General features: G+C 46.5%; 1 protein-coding gene across 1 annotated transcript in view; it reads right to left on the bottom strand.

Moving 5' to 3' along the window:
* Window positions 1-16386, bottom strand: part of SLC8A1 (solute carrier family 8 member A1) — a 299351-nt gene extending 282965 nt beyond the window's left edge. Inside the window, exon 1 of the mRNA XM_079968542.1 lies at window positions 16142-16386. The gene's annotated coding sequence lies outside the window, so the exon portion shown is untranslated. The remainder of the gene's footprint in view (window positions 1-16141) is intronic.
* Between the last annotated feature and the right edge of the window lie 8315 nt (window positions 16387-24701).

Raw genomic sequence — 24701 nt, forward strand, 5'->3', positions numbered from 1 at the left:
TCGTGTACACGCACACTTCTTCAGATACACTGAAACAGAAGTCACCAGACCCTTATACTGTATCATGTTTCAGTGTATCTGAGGAAGTGTGCATGCACACGGAAGCTTATACTGTACCCAGAACAAACTTAGTTGGTCTCTAAGGTGCTACTGGACAATTTTTTATTTTTTTAAATTTATTCAAATGCTAAGTGTTATTAGTGTTGCTATTATTAATAATACAATATAGTAATAATGTTCTGAGTGTGGATCATTGGGTAGCAAGAATCAACTCTGTTGACAAATGTACCCAAGAAATGTTGTACGATTTCTCCGCCCATTCACAGATTTTTAAATGCCTATTTCTTTCTCTGCCTTTATTTTCTCCCTCTCTTTGTTTTCTCGTTGTTGTTGTTGTTGTTGTTGTTGTTAACTATAATTATATAATATCTTGATCAGAAATGTTTCTTATTTGCTATGTCGTTTTCCAGACTGAGATTGCACAAATGCCACACATTGTCAAATTGTTATATTGTTAAAATTGAATAATTTTTTTTAAAAGGAAAAACGACAACACCCAAACACTTGGAGGAGGTTTCAGGAGGTCTGAGGGAACCCCAGCATTTGCAGAAGTACAAAATCCACAATGGGGAGAAGAAGAAGAAGAGTTTGGATTTGATATCCCGCCTTTCACTCCCTTTAAGGAGTCTCAAAGCGGCTAACATTCTCCTTTCCCTTCCTCCCCCACAACAAACACTCTGTGAGGTGAGTGGGGCTGAGAGACTTCAGAGAAGTGTGACTAGCCCAAGGTCACCCAGCAGCTGCATGTGGAGGAGCGGGGAAGCGAACCTGGTTCCCCAGATTACGAGACTACCGCTCTTAACCACTACACCACACTGGCTCTCAGGGCAACCTTCCCCTGAAAACAGCCCAGTGGGGGTGAAGCAGGCCCAGTGAGCATGGGATGATGGGACTATACTAAAGGAGAGACCATAAGAACTGATAGAAGTGGTGAATGGAAAGGAAGAGGACATGGTTTATTGGCTGGTGCCCTGAGCAGGAGTACTGCATGCTGCAACGTTTTGTTGCAAGCCCCACTTGCTGCCGCAGCAGAAATATTAGTAGTCGTAATACAGTAATATCTAGATGCTTTTCTGTAGACCCTCGGCAGAAACAGGAGAGGAGGAGCAGCCAGAAACAACTGCAGGTCAGGCAAAACTTTTGCCATCTCTTCCTGCTTTGATTTCCTGCTCTTCCCACTGATTCACAGCAGCTTGCTTTGACTTCTGGGTGGAGTGGGAAATGAAAAACAAAAAGGCAAAGAAAGAAACAGAAAGTCAGGTTGACATGGCTGACTCTTCCAGACTACAGGTTACTGGGCAGGGAGGGGAGTGTCAGGGTTCAAGTTTTTATTTTCCATTGCTGGTTAGTATGCAGGAATTGAAGTAGTAGCAGTTTTATCTGTTTAGCTATAAGCCACCCCCCCTTTTTTTTTGGGGGGGGGAGTTGAGCCACAAATTTGTCTCTTAATTTCCCGGCAAGCAATACAAACAGAGAAACACGCCAACTAACATGATTTTCCTTGTCCAACTGAAATATACTTGGAGTCAAGTGTGAATTTTATGCTCCTTATTCAGCTTGTGGTAGCAATGAATGACACTTTCCCCAAAACGTCTAGCTATATATACATTATTTACACAAAGGGCCCTGCATGGTTGGCTAATTCCGGGCTGCTCCTGTAGACCAATCAGGTTGTGGATTCACTTCCTCCAGAAGCCTGATTGGCTGCTTCTGCAGGCCAATCAGGTTGCGGATTCACTTCCACCTGGAGCTGGATTGGGTGGCTCCTACGGACCAATAAGACTGCTGCATTCTGGATCCTATTGTTCTAGGATTCAGCTCAGTACATAACACTGACAATGAAAAGCGCACAAACTCACTTGATGTCACTAGTGGGAGATATAGTTTAATATTTCTATATTGTATGGAATGCTAATGTTTATGCGTCGTCATCCCTCCTTTTCTATTCCATTTCTAATGTATATATGTAAATAATGTTCTACAACACAAGTTGCTTGGTAGAATGAGAGACTGAGATTGGTAAACCCCATCAAACTCAGGCTTACTGGTACTAATTAGACAGGTATAGGCAACGCTTTTTTTCCTTAAAAAAAATGTTTCGGGGTACTCTCATTTTCCTACTCATATTGAAATACTGCCTCTCAATGAGGCCAAACTTAGATTCACAAAATGTTTAGGGGTATGCGTACCCCTGCGTCCCCTCCAGAAAAAAAGCACTGGGTATAGGATTATGCTGCCGTTTATTTTATTTTCCTAACCCCACGCATGCCGTTGCCAAAGGCGAGTCAGATAGCAAGCCACCTAACTAAACTGCATGCAGCAGATCAATATCCCCACCTAACAGCTTCAAGTAGCTTTAATTATGCTGAGTGCTTGATGAACAAGTATCACTTCTTCCTCCAAACTGGCCTTGTGAAGAGTGGGAAATAGAGTTCACAGTTGTGTGTATTGCAGCAACAGTAAACAATATGCTGAGTAGAACCGTCTTGCAAGCAAGGCGTAAGAAACTAGCTCTTCTTATGCATCTGCAGAGAACAGACTTTCCTATAGAAACACACACTGGGCAGTTTATATATCTCCAATTGCAATACTTACTAGGTGCAGAATCCACTTTCTCATCACACCACAGATGGATAGGTCCTTAGCTAGTTAAATATAGTGCTGTATAATCAATACCATTCAATTATAGTCAAAACAAAAAATTCCTTCCAGTAGCACCTTAAAGACCAACTAAGTTAGTTCTTGGTATGAGCTTTCGTGTGCATGCACACTTCTTCAGATACACTGAAACAGAAGTCACTAGACCCTTCTATATAGTGAGAAGGTGGGGAGGGGTATTGCTCAGAAGGGTGGTGGGAATGGGTGATTGGCAGATAGCTGTGATGAGCCTGTTGACGACTCTTAATGACTGCAATAGGTCTTACAGGAAAAAGCATGGGGTGAGAAGGTAAAAAATGGCTTTGTCATGTATAATGAGATAAGAATCCAATGTCTTTGTTCAGACCAGGTCTCTCCATGGTTTTAAGTTTGGTAATAAGTTGCAATTCAGGAGCTTCTCTTTCCAGTCTATTTCTGAAATTCCTTTGTAATAGAACAGCTACTTTGAGATCTTGTATAGAATGTCCTGGGAGATTGAAGTGTTCTCCTACTGGTTTCTCTGTCTTGTGATTCCTGATGTCAGATTTATGTCCGTTTATCCTTTGGCGTAAGGTTTGGCCTGTTTGTCCAATATAGAGAGCTGAAGGACACTGCTGGCATTTGATGGCATACACAATGTTAGACGATGAGCAATTAAATAGTCCCGAGATGGTATGTGTGATGTTGTTGGGGCCAGTAATGGTGTTGTCCGGGTGTATGTGGCAGCAAAGTTGGCATCTGGGTTTATTGCAGGCTCTGGTGCCAGTGTCCGTGTTAAGTCTGGTTGTAGTATTATTGTGGGTTAGGAGTTGTTTAAGATTGGGTGGCTGTCTGTAGGCTATGAAAGGTCTTCCTCCCAGAGCTTGAGAAAGAGAATTGTCATTGTCCAGGAGAGGTTGTAGATCTCTGATGATGCGTTGTACTGTTTTAACTTGGGAGCTGTATGTGATGACTAGAGGTGTTCTGTTATTTTCTTTTTTGGGTCTGTCTTGCAGCAAGTTCTCTCTGGGTATCAGTCTGGCTCTGTTGATCTGTTATCTAACTTCATCTGCTGGGTATTTTAGTTCTAAAAAGGTTTGCTGTAGATCTCTTAGGTGAGAGTCTCTGTCTGTAGAATTGGAGCAGATGCGGCTGTAACGTAGTGCCTGGCTATATACAATGGACTGTTTGGTATGTTTGGGATGGTAGCTAGAGGCATGTAGATATGTTTGTCGGTCAGTTGGTTTACGGTATAAGGTGGTGTCTATGTGCCCATCCTGTATTTTTATAGCAGTGTCCAAAAAATGTATTTCTTGCATAGATTGATTCATTGTTAGGTTGATTGTGGGGTGAAAATCATTGAATTTCTGGTGGAAGGTGTCCAGGGTCTGTTGACCATGTGTCCAGATGATAAAAATATCGTCAATGTACCGCAGAAGTCAATGTATTGACTTCTGTTTCAGTGTATCTGAAGAAGTGTGCATGCACACAAAAGCTCATACCAAGTACTAACCTAGTTGGTCTTTAAGGTGCTACTGGAAGGAATTTTTGTTTTGACTATGGCAGACCAACACGGCTACCTATCTGTAATTCAATTATAGGTATGCCCATTTGGTATATATTAAGGGTTGAAGTCAAGTGTTGGACAAGTGGAATGCAGCGGCGTCGCAATGGGGTGGTGGTGGTGCACTCCCGGTGCCACGTCTGTGGGGGTGACAAGAAGGCGCCCCGTCGCGGCGGCGCAGCCATTGCACCTCCGCAACCACATGTGGAGCATCCTCCGTTCGTGGCTGCAGCCGTGAGCAGAGGATCCCGGTGTCGGCGGCAAACCACTATGTACAGCACATGTGCAGCTCTATACACATGTGCCATGCGTAGTGACGCCGCACATGCGCTGTACATAGCACTTTGCTGGCGCCGCCGCTCCAGCTTGGGAATGCGGCCTCTCGGAATAATGGCATTGCTCCAAGTGAGTCTCCACCTTCTCCCATTATGCGTCATCACTATGGGTGCTAAGATGTGCCCTCTGCCTCTGAGCTCTCTGCTCTCCTACTTTCAATGCCCGCTGGGTTCTGGGAGGAGGGGTCTGGAATGCTTTCTAAAGACGCTGAGTTTGTCAGCCGTCTCTTCTTCTTCTTCTTCCTCCACCTCCTCCTCACCCATTAGTTCCCAGTTTTCCCCCTCATCTGCTTCTGAGTTGTGACCTTTCTCCCTGTTGTAATTCTGGCTCCTTCTTCTCTGGTAGGGTCAGGCTGGGGAGGCGGTCTCCACCATTCCTCCTCTGCCCAGTCCCTGACACATGGACTGATTGGACACAGAGGAATGCTGGGAAGAACCAGCTGGGGAATAACTAAGGGAAGAAGGCTCAGAGCCCGGGGAGTGGTGGTCGGACCAGAATGAGAAGTCAGATGGAGAACACTGGGAAGAGGGGGTGTTGGAAGCTGAGGAGGTAACAGGGCTTAGTGAGATGGGAGAGTCCATGGTAGAGAGAAGAACAGAATCAGAGGCAGAAGCAGAAGCAGAAGCTGAAGCAGTCAGGTGAGAGGAGAGAGGTTAAGAGTCAGGGAGGTGTCAGGCTGCTGAAGAGTCACAGGTGTCTCCCTCTCCACTGGAACCAGCTCCCCTCCCCCCTGTCTTCCAGAACCAGAAGAGGCATGAAAAGGGAGAGCTCGGATTCACACAGGCCCAGTCTCCAATTGCTTGGGGGAAACCCCAGTGGGGAGGGGACTTAGCTGGCTGTGGGGAGGCAGGGGCTTTCAGTCTCAGCACCTGATCCATGGGGCAAGACCTACTGCTGTGCAAATTAGGCCTGACATTCCACCAAGTCTGTGCAGATAATGTTCTTGCTGATAAAGGGTCAACTCCAACTTGCGCGGTGTGTTTTATTGCAGGTTCGTTCCTGTCACCAGTCCATCTAGTTCAGTATTGTACACAGGGTCTGGAGGCCAGAGTCTTTGCCAGTCACATCTGGAGATGTTGAGGTCTGAACCTGGGGACCGTTTGCAAGCAGAGCCTGTGATTGACCACTGTACCTCAGCTCTTCCCAAACACCAGCAATTGTGTGATTGACCTACTTTGCATTGTTTCAGGTGACTGGTGAAGTCCTGATTTTTTGAAAAGGCCTTTGGTTGAATGGTCTTTTGCTGGTTCGGTTTAGTGTTTAGACAGCTGTTCTGTACTTCCATTTCCCCCCTCCTGTGTGGGTATGAAAATTGATTTTCGTTGTTCATGTTTATATTTTGATTTTGCGATTGGGTTTAATTTGGGGGTGGCTGTCTGTTTTTATACTTCGGATCTGTTGGCTGTCTTCCATTCCTTTGGGAATATAGGCAGGGCAAAATGGTTTTTTAAATAAAATAAAATAAATGTGGTCCTTGTAACTTGGGTCTACTGTTTTACTTGGATTCATTGGCTTAAGGTAAAATAAATTAACATGCCAGCAGGCAGATCTCTCCTTCAGTCTACAAATGTTGACAGTGACATATGTACAAAGATCCATTGGAGTTTACGATAAGACATTTTCTGCCTCTTGGCTTTACTGAGGCATGGGAAAGCACACAGGGAAGGTAAATGCCAGAAACTAAATCTATGTTTATATTTCTGATAGGAAGCAGATTCTCTCTTGTGAGAGAGCTTGAATACGGCATGTGGTTTTCATCTGAATGCTATTACCGATGGCACCCACAGAAGCAGCAAACTGCATTGTTCTGGAAATCAAAGGGAAGGGAACCTCACAGACTATACTGGAAGATGAGTATAGAATTTATAGTTATAAATTGCAGAGTTGGAAGGAACTCTGGGGGTCATCTAGTCCAACCCCCTGCAATGCAGAGATCTTATCTAAGGCGTCTGTTATAGATGACCACCCAACCCTGCTTCAAAACATCTAATGAAGGAGAGTCCACAACCTCCCGTAGGAGTCCTTACTGTTGAATGGTTCTTAACATCTGAAAGTTCTTACTGATGTTTAGTTGAAATCTCCTTTATTGTAACTTAAAGCCATTGGTTTGGGTCTTACATGCTGGAGCAGAAGTAAACAAGCTTGTGCCATGTTCCAGTGTGGTGTAGTGGTTAGGAACAATGGACTCGTAATCTGGTGAACCGGGTTCGTGTCTCCGCTCCTCCACATGCAGCTGCTGGGTGACCTTGTGCCAGTCACACTACTCTGAAGTCTCTCAGCCTCACTCACCTCACAGAGTGTTTGTTGTGGGGGAGGAAGGGAAAGGAGAATGAAAGCTGCTTTGAGACTCCTTAAGGTAGTGATAAAGCGGGATATCAAATCCAAACTCCTCTTCTTCTTCTTCCATGTGACAGCCCTTGAGATATCTGAATATATCTCCTCTTTCCCATCAGCGGCGTAGCGTGGGTTGTCAGCACCCGGGACAAGGCAAGTAATTTGCTTCCCCTAACCCGGGGCAAGGCAAGTAATTTGCGCCCCATGCCATGGCCCCCCCCCCCAAGCCTCTATATTCTGCGCTTGTCAGGCTTGGCTGCTGGCCCTCTGTGGCCTGGCAACGGACTCAAGAGACCGGCCGTGGTGGCGCTGGAGGGCTGGTCTGGGGCCCGAGAGAAGCCTCGGAGAGTTCTCGCTGGGTTGACCTTGCAGCCTGGGCTACCCTGCGGGGCTGTTGTGAAAGGCGAAGGCAAGTGGCAGTGTGGCTCGCAGCGGAGCAAAGGGCACGACCACGGCGCCGGGACGTGCCCTTTGCTTGTGCCCCTTTGCTGGGGAGGATGAGAAGGGCACCCCTTTGCTGCGCTCCCCCGGGAGGTCCCCCGGGAGCAGAGCCCGCCGCCTGCGCTGGCAAGGAGGATGAGCCCAGCTGGCAGGCCGGCCAGAGAGGAGCCTCGCGGGTAGCGAGTGGCTGGCTCCTTGCGGGTGGTGGTGGCGGTGGCAGCGCAACTCCCTCCCGCCGCGAGAGGCGGTCAGCAGCCAAGCCTTGGACCTGCGGCCAGGAGCACTGCCTCTTTCCGCGCCCCGAGGGCTCCCCACGCCCAGCAACCCGGGGAAAGCGCCGCACCATCTGTGGGTCCGCCGCCTCGCATCCGCTCACCTTAGTTGCCTCGCATCCGCGGGGGGTTCACGGCCAGGCCGGCTGGCCTGCGACTGCCAGGCCCTGGGGTGGGGGCCGCTCCCTGCTTCCACCACTGGCCCCTGAACCCCAAGGCTGGGGCTCATGGCGCGCACCCCGGCTTGCAGCTCCTCCGCCGCCCTTCCAATGGGGCAGCGGTGCGCAGGGAAGAGCAGGCGTGCTCTCTGTCCTCAGCCGAGGGGGGCTTCTGGTAGCCCCGGGGCGGGTGGCGGAGGGGGGTCGCTGGCTGCAGCCGCCTTGCCTCGCCTCCGTTCTCCTCTCGAATCAGACACAGACGGCTGCTGACAGCGAGGAGAAGGGGTGGGTGTGGAGAAGCGCGGAGTGGGCAGCGGGAGGCGGCTGGGGGGGCTCGCAAGAGAAGCGCGCCCCGTGGGACTGAACCAGGTGCCTCTCCTCGGCTCCCGCAAGGCGACGTGCCCATCTTGTGCTCTCCACAAAAGGCGCCAGATCAAAGCGGCGAATGGTACAGATCCACGCCCCGCCCCCCGCGGAACAGTCGTGCCCCCCACATCACAGGCAGCTCAGAGTTAAACTCTGCGCCCGAGGCTCTTTGTCGACTCCGGAGGCGGTGAGCGCCCCCCCCCCAGATGTTGCGCCCGGTGCGGCCGGCCCCCCTGCACCCCCCACGCTTTCCCATGTTAAAGGTACCCAACTGTCTCAACCGTTCCTCATAAGTCTTGGTTTCCAGACCTTTGATCATCTTGGTTACTCTCCTCTGCACGTGTTTCCTGTCACCCAGAATCTGACACAATACTCCAGGTGTGGTCTGACCAAGGCAGAAGAGACTGGTACTATTACTTCTCTTGAGCAGGACACTATACCGTATTTTTCCGTGTATAACATGCCCCCGTGTATAAGAGGCCCCCTATTTTCGGGGACTCCAAATTAAGAAAATGGGGGGAGATTGCAAAGAGTTGTTAAGCTCTCTTTGGGGGGGGGGTGCCGAAAATTGCTCACCCAGCAGACAACCGCAGACAATATCATGCGTCGCCAAAGCCACCAATCAGGTCGCCACCAGCACCCGCCAATTGCCTGCTGCAGCGGCAGCTAATCAATAACAGCCCTTGCTACAGCCACAAATCACCTGCCTGAGTGCTGATGACTATCTCCTGCTTGCGGCGTCAACCAATCGCCCGTCCCCACAGTGCACTATCCATGTATAAGATGACTCCCGATTTTTAACATATTTTTTTTTAAAAAAAATATTCATCTTATACACGGAAAAATACGGTACTTCCATTTCATTAGCTTTTTTTGCTGCAGCATCATACTGTGGACTCATGTTAAGCTTGCGGTATGCTAAAACACCTAGATTCTTTTCACATGTACTACTGGCAAGCCAGGAGGTGTTCCCCATTTTAAATTTGTGCAGCTGGTTCTTCTTGCATAAGTGCAGAACCTTCCATTTGTTGCCCCTGGTTGTAAACTGAAGGGGTAGATAACAAAGTACAGTGGTACCTTGGGTTACAGAAGCTTCAGGTTACAGACTCTGCTAACACAGAAATAGTACCTCAGGTTAGGAACTTTGCTTCAGGATGAGAACAGAAATCGTGCGGCGGTATTGCATCTGGCCCCCCTAAGTTGCACATGTAGATATTTCACCTCAGCATGTCTTTGGCAGTACTTTTATCCATTATACCTATGAGAAATTGCCATTTCCAGTCTGTCGGAGAAGACACGCAGGTGCTGTTTTTTTTGTTTTTTTTTCATTGCTGGTAGAGATGGAAGGATCTGTCAGTTTCAGTTCTCCAGGCTTCTAATTTTCCCAGTCTTAAATTCAGTTCTCCATATTTCTGCAGCCATATGCAATTTTTTTTTTTAAAAAAAAATCCCTCATAAAAATACTTTGGCTAATACGCACATTTTTGCAAACAGTTCCTCCTAATACTTGGCAATTGTGTGTGTTATTTTGACTCATATATATTCATATTTCTGTGCACTTTTCCCATTTATATATTCATCTTTCTGTTTCCTCCTTCCAGAAGCAAGCCAAGCCAGCTTCGTTATCAGGCCTGGGGATGGTGATGCAGTATAAAGAAAAGGACAGCCTTGGGTGGGGGGCATCTGAGGTGAGGGGGTCAAAGTGCTAGAGAAGGAACAGAGTTCTCCCAGAACCTCCTTTGCCTGGAGAAGGTTGCACTTTTCAAGTGCTTTTACAGCTCCATGTCCAAGTAACAGCTTTGGCTGACATTGGAGAAACAGCAGAATTAATAATAATAATAATAATAATAATAATAATAATAATAATAATTTATTAGTTATGCCCCGCCCATCTGGCTGAGTTTCCCCAGCCACTCTGGGTGGCTCCCAATACAGCATTAAATATTAAAAACTTCCCTAAACAAGCATATACAAAAAGCAGCATTTCCAAAGAAAGAAACGATAACTTCCTAGAAAGGCCATAAGTGGTATGGAGTGATGTCACCTGTGATTAATTCCCTAAGTTCAGGAGATTTCCTCACTCCATGGGCAAAGCACAGACTCTCGGTGAGGCTGAGTCACATCACATGGAAGGAATCTCAAACTCTGGCAAGATACGAATTAGCTGCAAAGGAAAAGGCTCCCGAGAAGAGGAGGTTAAGGGGTGATATGATAGCCATGTTCAAATATATAAAAGGATGTCACATACAGGAGGGAGAAAGGTTGTTTTCTGCTGCTCCAGAGAAGAGGACACGGAGCAGTGGATCCAAACTACAATAAAGAAGATTCCACCTAAACATTAGGAAGAACTTCCTGACAGTAAGAGCTGTTCGACAGTGGAATTTGCTGCCAAGGATTGTGGTGGAGTCTCCTTCTTTGGAGGTCTTTAAGCAGAGGCTTGACAACCATATGTCAGGAGTGCTCTGATGGTGTTTCCTGCTTGGCAGGGGGTTGGACTCGATGGCCCTTGTGGTCTCTTCCAACTCTATGATTCTATGATTCTATAATAACAAGGAGTAACTTGACTGTGTCGTGGGTACTGGAAGAAGCCATAGATGGCCTCCTCTTAATCACTCATTGGGGCAATGAGGATCCATCTACAGGGGTAGCCAATGCGGTGCCCTTCAGATGTTATTGGACTACAACTCCCATCAGCCCCAGCCAACATGGTTGCATAAGGCATTCGAAAACCAACTCTGAGCTCCTCTCTCTGGGTGCTTCCAGTTAATGGGCTGCTCGTGCAGGTGAACAGTACCCACGTGATTTTGTCATTGTCGAAATGCTATCCCACACTTCTGATTTGGAACAGCAGCCCATGCCAATTTCTTGTTCGCTGACAGCCTCCTGCTACACCCCTTGCTACATGCTCCTGACGGTGCTCTGATATTCTGTTTTATTTGGGGCAAGATGGCTGCTGAGAGGGCATAGCAAAACAACATGGCTGCCATTGCACGCATGGAATGACACAAAATTAGAGAAAGAGCAAAGGCCTCACTGCTCCCTCTGGGATTGGCCCTCCCCCTTGCCCCCTACCTCACACAAAGAGGCTGTCGCTGTCTAGTAACAATGAGGAGTGGTACCAGGAAATAATAAACAAGGGGGTCACCCCACACTTTCTCACATGTACATACATACTCATCACACACACAGAGACTGCAGACACACATGCTTCTTTCTCTCTCACATATACCACACAGACTCATACATTTCACGCATCTCTCCTTTCCCCTCTTCCCAAGTATATCCTCTTTTTCACAGATCACACATACCTCTCACCATGGCAATCTCCCTGCTGTCTCTCCCCTCACCCTCTAGGTAAACAGCAGCAACTCAGTTATTGCGAAATCAGGTGAGCAGCACAGACAGTCCACTTGGTTGTGGACTTGGTTGTGATTGGTTGGAACGTGAAATAGATCATTTCTGATGACTCTGGATCTCCCTGCCTAGCAAACTTCACCTTCCTTGCCCTTCCACCAGCCCATTAAGGCTTCCTACTTTAGGCAGGCGTCTGCCCTGCCGAATTGTTGAACGTTTTTTATGTCCTTGAAATATTAGCTGTTGCCTCTCATATCCTCTTACAGCTTTAGTTTGTAGCTTTCCTGTACTTTATTGTTTTAATGGTTGTTCCAAGGGAACTCTGACATTTTAAAAGAGAGGTGGGGTATAAACATGGGCGCAGCCAGGATTTTTTTTTTTTGGGGGGCAGGCTTCACGTTAAGGAGGCAGAACCTCAGTTAGTTAAGTATTTTTATTGATTTACTTGATTTAGGGGGGACATCTGTCCCCCCTGCTCCCCTTGGCTATGCCCATGGGCATAAAGTCCCCCCCCCAAAAAATAAGCAAACATTTGACCTTCTCAAAGACATCCAGATACTTAGAGGTATACAGTCTGCCAATATTTCCCTTTATGACTGCTGTTACAAAACAGTAAACTAGATCTATACTTTGGAACCATACCGTTGAAACAGTCCATATTGTCATAACCACCCATACTGTCATAGCAGCCCCAACTCAAGATGGTTTGCTGCCCTGAGGTGGGACTGTAAATAAAACCCACCTCCAAAGTCAAAATACATTCAGTGACCATGGCAGAAAATCCCACAAGTGCATTTCCTCATCCCTGCCAGTAAAAAACACAGTATTAAGTTAAATAACAATTCATTGCCCTTTCATGACACCTAAAATCTGCTGCCTGAGGCAACCACCTCCCTCTGCCTAATGATAGGACTGGCATTCGGTTTTAGCAGTTTTCAATAAGTATTTGAGGAGGCCCTCTCACTCTAGGGGACACGGGTGGCGCTGTGGGTTAAACCACAAAGCCTAGGACTTGCTGATCAGAAGGTCAGTGGTTCTAATCCCCGAGACAGGGTGAGCTCCCATTCCTCGGTCCCTGCTCCTGCCAATCTAGCAGTTTGAAAACACGTCAAAGTGCAAGTAGATAAATAGGTACCGCTCCGGCGGGAACCTCAAGATGGTTTGCTGCCCTGAGGTGGGACTGTAAATAAAACCCACCTCCAAAGTCAAAATACATTCAGTGACCATGGCAGAAAATCCCACAAGTGCATTTCCTCATCCCTGCCAGTAAAAAACACAGTATTAAGTTAAATAACAATTCATTGCCCTTTCATGACACCTAAAATCTGCTGCCTGAGGCAACCACCTCCCTCTGCCTAATGATAGGACTGGCATTCGGTTTTAGCAGTTTTCAATAAGTATTTGAGGAGGCCCTCTCACTCTAGGGGACACGGGTGGCGCTGTGGGTTAAACCACAAAGCCTAGGACTTGCTGATCAGAAGGTCAGTGGTTCTAATCCCCGAGACAGGGTGAGCTCCCATTCCTCGGTCCCTGCTCCTGCCAATCTAGCAGTTTGAAAACACGTCAAAGTGCAAGTAGATAAATAGGTACCGCTCCGGCGGGAAGGTAAACGGCGTTTCTGTGTGCTGCTCTGGTTCACCAGAAGTGGCTTAGTCATGCTGGCCACATGACCCGGAAGCTGTACACCGGCTCCCTCGGCCAATAAAGCAAGATGAGCGCCGCAACTCCAGAGTCGTTCACGACTGGACCTAATGGTCAGGGGTCCCTTTACCTCTCACTCTAGTCTGGCCTTCCCAAACCTGGTGCCACCCAGATTCTTTGGACTACAACTCCAACCAGTTCCAGCTAGGCTGGTTGTGCTGATGCAAGTTGTAGTCTGAAATATCTTGAGGACACTGGGTTGGGGATCTAGATTAGTATGTCTTCTCAAGGTATTCGGTGTTTCATCATGATCTTTACTCGCACTCACACTGGTATCGCTCATGTCTTCCTTTATTTTGACTTTAGCTTACTGAGAGGTCAAGTAAGTTGGAAAAAAGTTTTATCCACAGTTTGACGCTGTGTATGAAGCTTGTACCTTTCATAAATCTCATTCATCCCTGGCATCGTGGAGCCATTGAGTTATCAAGTTCATTCCGACTGAGGCCGGCAGTTAAATAATGAGACAGTTTCATTGCTTGCATTGTTCAGAAATATTGCCGCCTTTTGGAACTCTTCCTGCTGGCTTTCCTAAGCAAACCAAACTCCTGCATGATATACTTATAGTCGTTAGCAGCATCCAGAGTTAAGTTTACATTTCTAGGTGCATTTGGCTGCTCCATCGTTCAGAAATTGTCACCTTCACTTAACTGGCCTGGCTTGCACGTAATGGTAAGCACGAGTTAAACAAACAGTATTCAAATTAAGTGTAAACATGAGTCTCGAAGGGATATGTGAAATGGGTAGTTTAAATATATGACTACGATTTAGGGATGCTTAAAAGAAATGGTTCAAGCAAGGGGAAACATATACATGAAGATGTTTTGCAGAAAAATGCCTGTCAGAGCTTCACACGTATTTCTTAGGTTTACTGCAAATGTGTTCAGTATGAAATATTCATGCAACTAAATGACACAGTTCTGTTGCAGATAATTCAGAGGGAATTTGGAAAACAGTATTAGGCAAAAGATCACACGGGAAGCCTGCTTTATACCTCAAATAGAAATCTGGATCTGAGAGCCGATTCAGAGGCACTGTAGATGACTGTTACAGGACTGTAATGGTTTGGAGTGTTGAACTAGAACAGGGGTAAGCAAACTTTTTCAGCAGGGGGCCTGTCCACTGTCCCTCAGACCTTGTGGGGGGCCGGACTATATTTTGAAAAAAATAATGAATTCCTATGCCCCATAAATAACCCAGAGATGCATTTTAAATAAAAGCACATATTCTCCTCATGTAAAAACAGCAGGCAGGCCCCACAAATAACCCAGAGCTGCATTTTAAATAAAAGGCCACATTCTACTCATGTCAAAACAGGCTGATTCCTGGACTGTCCGCAGGCCGGATTTAGAAGCGATTGGGCTGGATCCGGCCCCCAGGCCTTAGTTTGCCTACCCATGAACTAGAACCTGGCACAGCAGGCTTCGAATCCCCACTCAGCTATGAAGCTCATTGGGTGACCTTGAGCTCCCAACCCTTCAGAGCTGATTCTGAGGACATATGGGACTGGAGAGGAAGAGGAAGTTCAACTGCACACATAGAAGTCTCTTATGGCACATAAGTTTGAAAAAACACCCCCCTTCCTTTATAATATATTTAAATGATTCATTGAATAAAAAATATATACCTTTCAGCCATTCAGAAACTGTTTGGAGCATTAGAAACTCATCCCCCAAAATTTAAAAAGGGAAACAGAAACTTAAGGGACAAAACAGGACAGTCTCTCATTTCTGCTGTAAAGGGAAAGAAATTTAGAAAGGAATTGTTACCACAAGCTATGACTGCCCCCCCACCTCTACAGTAGATAGTCCCAAAAGGAATCGGTTTTCCTAATTTCCCCACATGGTTTTGTATGCCCATGTCCAAAATCGTGAGGAACCTGAGCTGCCTCTTGCATGCTGATTTAACTTTTTCAAAAGTTGGAAGCTTATACCCATGCAAACACAACTTTTGTCAGAGGTAACTTACTTCCAAAGATTTAAAACACAAACTACTTGCTGTAACTTTGATTTTTAAAGGGCAGGTTTTCTGTGGAATAATGATTATCTATTAGCTTGACTGATGCCCCTATCCTTTCAGTCTAGCAACATATGGCTTGGCTTTAGGGAGAACCATTCCCTGAGATGTCCACACTCCTGAAATCTTCCCTTCAGTCAGAGACGGGGAACTTGTGGCCCTCCAGATGTTGACAGAGTACAACTCCCACCACCCTCGATCCCCCTCCATGCTGGCTGGGGCTGAGTCCAACAACATCTGGAGGGCAGCAAGCCCTCCCCTACTCTTGCCTCGGATGGAAAAAGAGCAACAACGGGGTGTGTGCTGCCGCTTTGAAGAGACCGAGTCTTCCACAACATGCCACTGTCAATTAAAGATCTTTGAGCAGGATGCAATCAACTGATCTGCGCTTTAAAAAATGAGCCCTGGATTGCCAAAAGAAACACCGTTGTTTACGAAAAGCTCTTCCTACAATCCGTGGCTCAGCAGCGCACAGCATTCAGGCGGACACGCCGCCAAACATGAAAGCAACACACATTGTGCACCTCCAGATGCTCACTTTTGTGTGCAGTAAACACACAGATGCACGAAAAGACAATACAATGGCAGGCTTAGGCATTGTGTATGCATTGACGAGTTCAAATGAGACGATTCACAAATCCCAACAAAGAGGAACCCGTTATATAAATACTATTCTGCATATCTCCCCCACCCCTCTAAGTTTTGCTGCTTTCCTGGTTCCTCCATGGGGAAGTTTCTCTGCCTCTTGGGTAAGCAGCACTGCTCCATGCCATTCCTTCAGGGACCTCAGCCAAATCCTCTCTCTCTCTAGCCTTACAAAACACATGAAAAGCCTCTAGTGCAAACGCTGCTCCTCTGGGAATTCCTCACAGAAAGTCATGCAAACAAGCCTTTTTCTCCTCCCCAAGCCCCACGCCTGCACTTACCGCCTGTCAAGTCTCGGCACCTCTGTTTCGGGCTGCGTGTAGCGAGAACTTCATATGATAGCTCCTCTGCATTTACCAGAAAGAAAGAAGTTTGGATGCTTGTCCTCTAAGTGTCTCTAAACATGGTTTGCATAGCTGGATAGCGGCTTATCTCTGCTTTTCTGCTTTCGCTTCCATACATGGATCTGTTCCCAACAGTAACTCCAAGCTGTCGAAAAGAAGCTATCTGGCAGCTTTAGGCTTCATCTGACACGTAAACGATATATATATATAATTTTTAAAAGTGCTAACCCTTTCTCTCCGTCACCTTTTGCAACCTTTAGCCCGTGCCACAAAGCCTCCCCCTTTTGCCTTTACCCCCTTCCCAAATCAACTGGAAGACAACATATTCCTTTTTGTGGCTTGCTGGAACAAATCATTTGAGACTAGTATATGCAACCATGAAAAATTGATGCTTAGGTTTGCACTGTGCTTAAAATGGCTTCAATCTCTAGTGTATCTCCCGACCATTTGGCTGCTTCTTTTCAAAATATTTGTACAGTAATCGTCAAGACCCACTAAGTATACATGGAAAAGAAATACACAACCCCCCCCCCGCGCACACACACACACACATCCCTTCCCTTTCAAAAGGTTCCCAGCAGTTCGTCTCTAAGAATACCTTTCCCCCCCACTTTAAAAAGGAATACTTTCCTTAGAGGTCAAGGGTTTTGTTTGTTAGGTCTCTTGGAACGGTTTCAAGACAATATACATCATGTCTGCAAGGATGGGAGGTTAAGAGTCGCATTTTTGTGGAGAGGCAAGAAACACAGAAGGGAAGGGGAGCCAAGACAATCCTGGTTTAAGAGGAGGCGCTGCTGCTGTCATTACTACTGGGCTAGGAAGGGGCAAAATTTGTCAATTTTGGTTTCTCTCGCTTTCTCATTCTTCAGTTCATTTCTCTACATATCTGCATCAGTTTGCATGTTTTTTCGTGAAAATTCATTAGCATTTGGGGACAGATTTCTCACAATATACATATGTTTGCCATTTTGCTGAATGTATCTTTTTTTTTTGCAAAGCGGTGCTCCCTAGTATAATGGATCTGCCTACATTATTATTATTATTTTAAATGTGCATTTCCCCCACACACTTTACCTTAGTGCATTTATTCTCACGCATGTTACTTGGCAGGAGAATGGCCCTGCAACATTCAGAGAAGTGCAAATTGTGTTACGGTCACCTTGCATATTGTTTCAGGAAGTACAAACGTGGTACAGTCACCTCTAAACATGAACTGAATTGAATTCTTGCCCCATTCCTGTACAGAACTCATGTGTGCCAGTTTAGCAAAAAACCCCACACCAATTTCACAGGGCCCCTATCTCAAAGACTATGATAATTTAACAATACAAAGGAAAGTTCTACATGTAAAGGCATTTGAAACAGAAGACAGACAAAGGGAATCACCACAAACCAACAAGGAATAAGGGGAGGCAGGAATTCAGCATAGCAGAGTCCAGGCCTCCTGCACAGCTTGTGATCAGGAACAATAACCACAGCCACTCAGCTGTATATTTGGGCCTGCCAAATGTTTGATAAGCTCACCCTCTTTATTTTTGCCATCTCTGGCCAGTGTAGGGCTGGCCAAGTGTCCTGCTTCAAAGAGGACAGTTCTCTAGCTACTGGACCAGTTTTAAGGTCCTGCTACTTGCACATAAGGATCTCAAGGAATACTGGACCAGGTTATCTGAAGACACAGGTGGTGCTGTGGTCTAAACCACTGAGCCTCTTGGGCTTGCTGATCGTAAGGTCAGCAGTTTGAATCCCCGCAATGGGGTGAGCTCCCGTTGCTCTGTCCCAGCTTTTGCCAACCTAGCAGTTCGAAAGCACGCCAGTAAAAGTAGATAAATAGGTACCACTGCGTCGGGAAGGTAAATGGCGTTTCCGCGCGCTCTGGCTTACATCACAGTGTCCCGTCACACCAGAAGCGGTTCAGTCATGCTGGCCACATGACCTGGAAAAACTGCCTGCTCCCTCAGCCTGAAAGTGAGACTAGCGCTGCACCCCATAGTAAAATTTGACTGGACTTAACCATCCAGGGGTCCTTTTCCCCTTACCCTATCTGAAGAAAGGGGTAGCTCTGGCACTGTGAGGGGGACATTCCTCAATGGCAAAGCCCATCTTCTGCATAACAGCCCCTGTTTCAGTTCCAAGAGCTCCAGGATACGATAGCAGGTGACGGGAAAGACCTCTGCTCAAGACTTTTGAGAGTTGCTGCCAGAGGACAATTATGGGCTAGATGGACCAGTGGCTGACTCCACGGCATCATGCTTCCTTGCAAAAGTTTGCTGTGCCCAGAGAAGCATATCTCATAATACAAAGCCCCTCCATGCCATGTCCAGCAGGCTTTCAGATCTCGGGTCTTTTAGTTCAGTCAGCTCACACTACCTCCCTCTGCTGCTCTTTATATATTTATTACTAACTTAATGCATAGCCTTCCAATTAGCTCTCTGGAGCCCATTATATGGCTGCCCTGAGGGGGCCTGGTGCTCTTTGCTGCCTAAGGCATGCCTGCACCTATCCTTTCAGATCTCCCCCAGCAATAAAGCACTTCTCTTCCATACTGTCTACACAGCCAGCTTGTTTGCAGAGTCACCTATATCCGTTATATTTCTGAAGGGCAGCTTCCTATGACCAATGGTCAGAAACTGAACTCTGCCCCGTGTGGCAAGCCACAGAACTGCAGCCTCCCTGCAAAGAACCTTCTGCCAGGAACCTGCTGGCCTGTATCCTATGAGGGAAACCACCACCTCCCAGTGAAGATCTGCACACAGGCTTTTCCGTCGACTTCTCCCAGACAGAAAGGAATCTAAGAAGGCTCAGAGCTGGGTCTCAATCATTAGGCAGAGTGGCCGATGGAAGGGGGCAGCAGTACCCCCCTGGCTGCTCTTCTTGAGCCCCAAAAGGTGCTACTCTGCCAAAGAGTAAGCCAGCAGTAAATCACGCCGTTCAGAGTTAACTCTTTATTAGCAAAAACACAATCTGGCACAGACTTGGCTGAGTTTCAGGCCCAATGAGCACAGCAGTTGCCGAGACTAAAAGTCCCCACCTACCCACAGCTGTCTAGGTCTCCTCCTCTTCAGGGCTTCTTACAAGCAATCGGAGACTGTGCCTGCCAGCAGCCTGCCTCTGCTCTGCCCATTTCATGCCTCTTCTGGTTCTGGGAGAACAGGATGGAGGAGAGCTTGTTACAGCAGGAGGGGGGAGACACCTGTGACTCTTCAGCAGCAGCACTCATCTCTGCCTCTTGGCCTCCCACTCGCCTGCCACAACTTCTGCCTCTGCTTCTGGACTTATCTCCACCACCAAATCTCCCTGCTCACCAAGCCTTGTTACCTCTTTCCAGTCTTTCCCCCCTTCTCCCTCTGCCCACTCATCATTGTTCCACCACCACTCCCCAGGTTCTGAGTCTTCTTTCCTTAGTGTTTCCCCAGGTGGTTCCTCCCACCATTCCTCTGCCTCAAACCAGCCCAGGACATATTCACTGTTAAGAGGACAGAGCTCTTCATGGAGGGTCACCGTATTTTTGGCTCCATAGGATGCACTTTTTTCCTCCTAAAAAGTAAAGGGAAACGTGAGTGCGTCTTATGGAGCGAATGGTGCTGCGCAGAGAGGTAGAGCTGCGCAGCGCCCCTTCAGCGAAGCGGGAGGAGGAACGGAGCCCCTTCTGTTCCTCCTTCCGCTTCACTGAAGGGGCGCTGCGCAGCTCTCCCTCTCTGCGTAGCGCCTGTCCTGGAAGCTGGAGGAGGAACAGAAGGGTCTCCTTCTGTTCCTTCTCCAGCTTCACTGGAGGGGCGCTGCGCAGTTCTCCGTCTCAGAGAGGGAAAACTGCGCAGCGCCCCGTCAGCGACGCGCCTGTCCTGGCTTCTCTTCGCAGCCTCTTCGGGCAGGGGAAGCCTTCATCCCGCTGCCCTGAAGAGGCTTGGCGCGATTATCCCAGAAGCCAGAACAGCCACACAGTATCCCAGAAGCCATATCCCTCTTGCTGCTCTGGCTTCTGGGATTCAGAATAATTTTTTCTTGTTTTCCTCCTCCCAAAACTAGGTGCGCCTTATGGTCTGGTGCGTCTTTTGGAGTGAAAAATACGGTAGATTATCAATGGTTACTAGCCATGATGGCTACACAAATGACTACTGTTAGAGGGAGTATGACTTTAGGAACACAGGAACAGAGGAGACTGCCTTTGGTCCATCTAGCTCAATATGGCCTATGAGTGATTTGCAGCGGCCCTCCAGGATTTCAGACAGGAGTCTCTCCCAACCCTACTGGAGATGCCAAGGACTGAACCTGGGACCTTCTGCTTGCGAGGCAGATACTTTTCCACTGAGCCATGGTTTCTCCCCGTACCAGTTGCTGAGAATCCCAAGTGGGCCGAGCTCTGAAGCAAACAGACTAGAAGCAGCTGTGTATTTCCTTGCTGCCTGTGGCTTCCCGCCAGTGAAACTGTGAGGAAAACAAACTTCAGCTGCTCTGCGGATACTCAAGCCTAAACAACGGCCCCAATCCTCACAGAACTCTAGCCCAATGGTTGCCATTAATTTGATTTCGAATTGATTTTAAAATGAATTGATTTTAGAATGTTGTGTTACTTTTATTGTTGTTAGCCGTTCTGAGCCCAGCTTCGGCTGGGGAGGGCGGGATATAAATAAAATTTTATTATTTCTTTTATTATCATTTATCTGAAAAAAATGTCCTCTCGCTTAATGTTTCGTTAGGGAAGACCTGGGCTCAAAGAAAGTGGTTTGCTGTGGTGTCTGTCACCTGTAGCTCTATAAACCAGCCTTCCCCAACCCAGTGCCCCTCCCATAATAATTATAATGATGATGATAATAATAATAATAATAATAATAATAATAATTTATTTGTACCCCTCCCATCTGGCTGGGTCTCCCCAGCCACTTTGGGCAGCTTCAAACAAAGATTAAAAATACATTAAAATGTCACGCATTAAAAACTTCCCTGAACAGAATGGTTTGGACTGATGGGGCAGATGGGAGTTGTAGTTCAAAATGTCTGGTGGACTCCAGATTAGGGATGCAATGTCGGAGAGTATAATTTATAGAAATTCCCTTAATACTAAGGTCACAAGACACAAGCAAGTTGTTCCACAAGGTTGTCTTACAAGCCCTGGAGAATTGTACCAAATTTGTACCAAGCCATTTCTCATTCCTCTTGTCTGTCCATAGACTCAAAATCATTACAGAGCAAACTCTGTTCAGTTTTAGAACTACAGGGGGAAAGGTGTATCTTCACAAAGTGGGAATAGAACAGCCAATTCTCTTTCTCGCCCCAACACACACACACAAGCATGTACACACATGTGTTTGTGTGTGTAATGGGACACTGGATAATTGACTGCATTTTTCCTTTAGATGTTGCTGCTCTGTTTTCTTAGTTTCTGTCCTTTGGTGGTGTCCTGTTCCTGTTCTGTAGAGGATATTCCAAGGGGGCCACAGGTGAAAATCACATGAATGGGGGGCCACAGCACAAGACTAGGGGGCCACAGAGGAAAGCAAGAAGTGAAGAAAATGGCAACCACAAAATTAATCACTTTGAGAGCATGTGATTGCTTTCAAATGTTTTCAGGTGTTCTGTTTTTAAGTGTTTTAAATTGTTTTCAGATCCTTTATATATGATTTTATCAAGTTTTAAAAACATGTACTGTATGGACATGTTGATGTTTTCAACCCTGGGCTCCAATTTAACTAAGTAAATAAATAATATTTGGAAGTAAGTCTCATTGAACCTAGTGGGGCTTACTTCTGAGTAGACCGTTACATGCTTGCACTATAAATAGGTCTTCTGTGGCTGCAGTTCTATGCACACTTAATCTAGGAGGGCACTCCATTAAACACAATGGGACTTTGGAGGACAAATGTATAGGATTGTACTCTTAAAGCTAAATATTTGTACCAGGTGAGTGCATTTAAGGTGGGGAGGAGGTCTTTTGTCTGATTTTTTTTTTTACCTCACTACAATTTCTCATTTCTACACGAAATCAAAACTGCAGAACATTCAGTGCAGTTGTAATGAAACCTGGTGATCTCCTTAAAAACAAAACAAAACAAAAAACTAACAACCCCAAAAACATTCCTCTTAAGGAGAGTAATGGAGTGCTTGACTCAAAATGGGCAGCATGTTCCTGTGCTTAGGCCAGGTCTTTGGGCAAAAATGGGCCATAATGATTCCCCTTTTACACCAGCGAAAGCTCTGGGCCCCCTGAGAGTTTTTAGTGACAGCACCGGCGCTGTGATGTTTTCAAGCCAATTAAGGGAAAGCCTGCAACCCTGCTCTCTTTCCAGCCGCAGTATTATTCACACTGAGTGGATTTTGCTACATTATAAATTGTCTACAAATAATTTAAAAAGTGACAGAGTTTCTTAAATTATCTTATCAAGCTCTTTAAATATTGAACGGCATCAAATATTCATGCCGGCCAGTCCTGGCAAATTCCTGGCCTCAATTTGCTGCAGCTGAGAAATGCTGTCGACGGGCTCAGAGAGTTGCCAAGGTGCTCAGTTCAACTGGCATTTTGCACATGGCCCAGACCTCTCTGACTCCTTTGGCTTGGCAGGTGAATGTGCAATGAGCGTGGGAATCGCGGCAAACTTCACAGAGGAGTACCAACAATGCCTTATGCCGGCAACTCTTCCTTAACATTGTGCCTCTGTTGGGTCACTCCTCAGGCCTGGAGGGAACAAAGGTTCACAGAATCTGTCTATTTCAGTTTCTCTGTTTCTCATCTTTTCAATCTCAAGTTCAGTTATCATCACCAGGAATATTTTAATTTATTAAATTTATTTACCCCCCCTTCATCCGAAGATCTCAGGGTGATTCACAATATGTTTTCCACACATCCACACTAATTTGCAATTTTTTAACGTCCTTTAGTAAATCCCTTAGCATTTTAGTGTGAATTCCCCTGCCTGTCCCCTCACATTTTAATGCAGCTTTGTTTATTCATTAAATAAACTATGACCACAAGATAAAAAAATGACCCCATGATAACCCCATGATCATTTTTCTGGTTTTTCATAGCACATCCAGCTTTTCATGATTTGATGCTCTCCAGCTGTTTAGGACTTTCTTTCTTTCTTTCTTTCTTTCTTTCTTTCTTTCTCTGCTTTTTTATTTCTTTAATTTATATAACCTCCCTTCAACAGAAGATCTTGGGGAAGTTCACAAGATAAAAACACAAGACTACAACTCCCATGAGGGCCAAATAAATATGTATTTACACCCAGCATGAAGGGTTGTTGTTGGTGGTTTTTTAAAATGCAAATTGCATTAACAGGGGCGGGGGGCTCTGGTGATTAATGGGATCAGAGGAGGCATTGAGAGAGAATTAACCGGGAGTACTTGATGAAACATCTATACAGCATCTTAAAATGCAGAGAAATCACCTTGCCGACAAAGGTCTGTATAGTTAAAGCTATGGTTTTCCCAGTAGTGATGTATGGAAGTGAGAGCTGGATCATAAAGAAGGCTGATCGCCGAAGAATGAATGCTTTTGAATTACGGTGCTGGAGGAGACTCTTGAGAGTCCCATGGACTGCAAGAAGATCAAACCTCTGCATTCTGAAGGAAATCAGCCCTGAGTGCTCACTGGAAGGATAGATCCTGAAGCTGAGGCTCCAATACTTTGGCCACCTTATGAGAAGAGAAGACTCCCTGGAAAAGACCCTGATGTTGGGAAAGATGGAGGGCACAAGGAGAAGGGAACGACAGAGGACGAGATGGCTGGACAGTGTTCTCGAAGCTACCAGCATGAGTTTGACCAAACTGCGGGAGGCAGTGGAAGACAGGAGTGCCTGGCGTGCTCTGGTCCATGGGGTCACAAAGAGTCGGACACAACTAAACAACAACAACTCAATGAAAATCCATCTTCTAGGGTTAATATTTGCTTTGGGAAGAATTCCCCTATTCCATGCCATCTCCTTGCCTGCTCTAAATCCATTCATCGCCCCCCACACTGATGAAATTTGCATTAGATGCAAAGACACGGTTAACATAATGTACAACTTGTGCCAGAGGCATCAGCTGAAACATTCAGTCGTACCAGTTTCATGGTCTATATGTAAATTTTATTGGGTTTGGATGGCCAAAGAAAGAAGTAACTCGTATTACAGGTATAGAGTTTAGTAAACAGGTAGAGTTTATTACGGGTGGTGCTGTGGTCTAAACCACTGAGTCTCTTGGGCTTGCCAATTGGAAGGTCGGCAGTTCAAAACCCCATGATGGAGTGAGCTCCCATTGCTCTGTCCCAGCTTCTGCCAACCTAGCATTTCGAAACCACACCAGTGCAAGTAGATAAATATGTACCGCTGTGGTGGGAAGGTCCATACGCTCTGGCTTCTGTCATTGCGCTCCGTTGTGCCAGTAGCAGTTTAGTCATGCTGGCCACATGACCCGGAAAGCTGTCTGTGGACAAACCCCGGCTCCCTTGGCCTGAAAGCGGGATGAGTGCCACAACCCCATAGTCTCCTTTGACTGCACTTAACCGTCCAGGGGTCCTTTA

Source organism: Podarcis cretensis (assembly GCF_951804945.1).
Source record: "Podarcis cretensis genome assembly, chromosome: 3".
In the NCBI taxonomy this organism is placed as follows: domain Eukaryota; kingdom Metazoa; phylum Chordata; class Lepidosauria; order Squamata; family Lacertidae; genus Podarcis; species Podarcis cretensis.